This window comes from Juglans microcarpa x Juglans regia, chromosome 1S (assembly GCF_004785595.1).
Source record: "Juglans microcarpa x Juglans regia isolate MS1-56 chromosome 1S, Jm3101_v1.0, whole genome shotgun sequence".
NCBI lineage: Eukaryota > Viridiplantae > Streptophyta > Magnoliopsida > Fagales > Juglandaceae > Juglans > Juglans microcarpa x Juglans regia.
Window position 1 is genome coordinate 8111716 of NC_054595.1, and position 4350 is coordinate 8116065.

At 37.5% G+C, this 4350-nt stretch overlaps 1 long non-coding RNA gene across 1 annotated transcript; it reads right to left on the minus strand.

The window, feature by feature from the left end:
- Positions 1-4136: 4136 nt before the first annotated feature.
- On the minus strand, positions 4137-4350 carry LOC121246861. Its single transcript, XR_005937175.1, has 2 exons — positions 4277-4350; positions 4137-4174 (listed from the first exon to the last, which is right to left on the minus strand). It is a non-coding gene; the product is annotated as an uncharacterized LOC121246861 (long non-coding RNA).

The window sequence follows — 4350 nt, forward strand, 5'->3', positions numbered from 1 at the left end:
ACATGCACGAATAAATCATTTTCTCAAAAGTTTAGGTAAATGAGATAAATACCTGAGATAAATAAGGACATCTAAGACAAAACAAAATGGAAACAACAAATAAAGGCACGTATATCGTAATCAGTGGTGGGTTCTTCCTACAACTAGATTTTTTTTTTTTTTTTGAAGGAAATATGGCAGGAGAATTTTTTTTTTTTTTTTTTTGACAAGTAAAAAAATGGGAATAAAATATAATAGATTATTTCCATCTACCTATAGAACCAAGACACATAATAGATTTTTCTAACTAAAAGCTCCTACCCCAATGGGATTAATAGCATCTAGAAGCCATGGTGAAAGAAAACTGCAAGCTGCGAACCTGGGAAACTACAAACTACCTAAACAATTTCTTTGACCCATATAGTCATTAGTTGATACATATCTAGAAAAACTAACTTCGGTTCTTGACGTTGATGATAGAGTGAGACAAAGTGATGAAGAAAACGGCCACGAGGCAACACAACTTCGAATGACAAAGGAAGAAGTGGCTGAGTGTGGGTTGATCAGTATAGGAGAAAGTGAGAAAGGGATGCGGAGGAGCTGTCCGCGACCATGGTGTCGTGCCATGGAGGATGGTGGCGGCGGAGCCCTAGTTTAGAGAGAGAGAGAGAGAGACATAGAAGAGAATGGAAGGAAGAGAGATCTGAGAGAGGGAGAGTGAAACCGAGAGGGATGAGAGGAGGTGGTGGTGGCGCTACATTTGTGGTGGCAGTTGAGAGAGAGAGCGAGAGAGAGAGAGAGAGAGAGAGAGAGATGGCAACGTTGAGCAAGTGAGGGGTTGAGGGAGAGGATGGGGGTGGTTGGCCGATGACGACATTCTAGTTGTGGCCAGAGAGGTTGCTAGCGATAGCAGCGCTAGCTGGTTTGCATGGAGGGGCTTTGGGGAGTTTTTGACTTTGGCCGGGGGGGGGGGCGGGGGTTGACGGTGCCTAGAGGGAGGGGGGGGGGAGAGAGAAGAGAATAAATAAGGGAGGGAATTAGAGTTTTATCCAAGTGATCCAAGCCCGACATTCTAACTCTAATCCAAAGTGGGCGTTAAAAATAACTCTTTTCTAGTGTGATGTACGGAATACTTATTTGTGGCGACAAGAAGTCACCGCAAAAAGTTAGTATATTCTCGCTAACACTGTTATTTAAGTGTCTTATACAGCAAACTTACTTTCGCAGACACAAACTCGCCGCAAAAAGTTAGTTTTACTTACGAATTTTTGGTCGTCGAATGTGATTTCATGGTGAAAGGTTAATTTTTTTTTTTCACGAACGGTGTTTGTAACATCAAGTAAGTATTTTCCACCAACCTATGTCTTGGAAAAAGAACTTGTGGAAAATTGGTAAATTTGTTGTAGTATATAGGCATAAACTAGGTAATAAAATTATTGTCTCTCTAACCTTGAAAACTTTACCTTTCAAGTAAATTGAACAATATTTCAATAAGCGATCAAGTAGTAGTAAGTGTAAAAGGGGATCTAAATTTAAGCCCAAGACTTTTTTTAAGTATGAGAATTTGATTAAAAAAAAAAGATGGATTCCATTTGAAAAAATTATCCTCATTTTACGATCGATTGACTTAATAATTTTTCATAAAAAAAAATTATACCTGCTAATGAAGAGATCGACGTTATGCGATGAGATTCATAATGTGTTTTTTTTTTTCAACTCATTATAAAGTGATATATTTAAGATACACTACAACATATATTGCCTTTTCTCACAAGCTTTTTTTCCAAGGCAAACCATGGTGGGAAATAGTTCCATTATTATACTAACATTGTGCGTGGAAAATGAATTCACCTGTTGCAGCAACTTATTGAGCGACGAGTTATAATTTGTGGAAAAAAGGGTTTTTTGCGACGAATTCTTGTCGCCACAATAAAATTTGCCCACAAATTTCCCTAGCTATAAAAATTAGACCCATCTCACGAAATCATCAGTGACAATTCTCTTTTGTTCCTTTTCCGTGGGGAGAACCAAACAGATGAGCCTTGCTTCCCTCCCATTCTCAGACGTTTTTTTCGTGGAAACCATTACTGTTAAACCAGTGGGTTAAGGAAATTACGGCTGAGGATCGAAGAGATCGATCTCTGGAGCTTCGAACGGCCAGCGTCGGCGTCCACGAGTTGAGTTCCTGTCCCACTGCTAGCGTCCGCCCTCAATCAACCCCAGAAGACTCCGCTGGAACTTCGAACGAGCAGAGATCTCTGGAGCTTCCAACGGCCAGCGTTGGCGTCCACGAGATTACTTCCTGTCCCACGGCCAGCATCCACCCTCAATCAACCCTAGAAGACTCGGCTGGAGGTTCCAACACCGACTTCGTGTATACCACTCAACTTAATTTCTTCCCTCGCCTGTTTCATTATATCCGTAAATCTCTAGCAGAATTTTTGTCATGCTTTACTCATCTTCTAATATCTTCTATAGGTAACTCATCTTCTAATATCTTCTATGGGTAATTTCTTTACTCATTTCAGGAGATTCCCTTCCCTTAGCAGTAGGCAAAGATTGCCCCCTTGTAACCAGTCTCTATGGGTATTTGGGTCTGGCCACCTTGCTTCTGCCGACATGTATTAAGTCAGGTAAGGAATTCCCATTCATGGTGTTCAATATCATGTTTTTAAAACTCATGAATCCTTAGTGTATCTCGATGATGCTGTTCTGTGTTAACGTTATATCATGTTGATGGTTGTTGGGTATAAAAGGGACTGTCACTTGTTGGGTATATAGGCCTCGTGTCACTATAATCTAATGGACACAATTTCTTCAATGAAAGACCTCATGATCTTCAAAAAATAAGAAGATCGATGCTTTATTCCAAACCACCATTAGCCCGGTTGTTTTTGTTTTCCCCAACATGAGTCTATGCATCATGTGTTACTGATGTTACTAACTTCTTAACTAAGACAGTGATAGAAAACATTGGTAGATAATTTTTTTACCCACTGAGAATTAAAAACTGTGGACTAGGATTTGTGTACCCTTTTTCCAGTTCCATCCAGAAGACAATTGAGGTCAATTCATATGATAACCCCTTCTAAAATTTTAACCTTTAAAAATTTTTATGACGTTAATTGATTACAAGATAGAATTAATTAATTTATCTAATCAAAAGTATGTACTATTTACTTTTGGGGTGATTATTTATATGTGCCATGATTTGCATCAATATTATATTAACTTAATTTTCTCCATATATGCTATTGATCAACTACCTTATTTTTGTTTTATTGAAATAATAAGAGGCCGATAAGAGAGAAAGATATAAAAAGGAATTGAAGGAAAAAAAAAAAAAAAAAAAAAAAAAAAGCAAACAAGAGGTAGGCAAAATAAAAATAAAAATAAAAAAGTAAATAAAAAACACAAAAACTAAAATAAATTAGACCCGAAATACTTAATTAGATTGTAATTTTTTATTTAAGGAAAAATTAAATGTTTTGTGGTTTTTACAAATTGATGACACTTGTTTTGATCATCTTGATCATGATCATGTCAATCTTTCTTTTATTTAGTTATAATTTTAGACGTTATATCATGATCATGTCAATCTTTCTGCTTAAACTTATGACAATCCCATAAGGCCTGTAGTTCACTTTAGCCAATGATTGGAGTTGGTTGCTATTGCCATTATCCACCAAGGAGTCCCCAAATATGAAGTAGCAAGGTACTTGAGGCTCTGCTCCTGCCAGCTTGCACCATATATTTAACACAAAAACCAGCACACACATCACACCCATTTTCTTAAGCACCCTCGCCATTGAAACAAGTTGTAGAAAACAAAATAAAACAAAAAAATCCGCTGAGTTGGAAGGAAATACTGAGTCTCATAGAGAGACTAAGCAAGATGCTTAGGCATCTGCTGAATTTGGGTCTAGCAGAATTTTTTGTGGGCATTTTTTGTGGATTGTATCAATCCAAAGGCCATGGCAATTTGTAGGGGGAAATATTTTGATGGGGCTTAGTGGAAATATTTTGTGGTAGGGACTGTTAGAACAAGTGGCAAGGAAAAGTTGGTGGTTTTAAAACTTTTGTCTAGAGCGTGAGGAAGTGTGTGGGATTTGACTCTAGGTTGGTTGCGTATATACATTTAGGAAAGAATTTTATTGTTTCAGAAGACTTCTAGTTATCATCAAGGGGTGATTATCTTATACTTTGTTCCAAGTTGGTTTGTAGACTTTGTGTATTGGTTATTTCAAACTTAATACTAAAATAGCATTAGTCTTTTTATTCTATGCAGGTTCTAGACCAGGGCACCAGCCTGCATTAAATCAGATATTCCTGCACATCTTTTTGTTGTATTCCTTGTACAGGAGTAAGTAT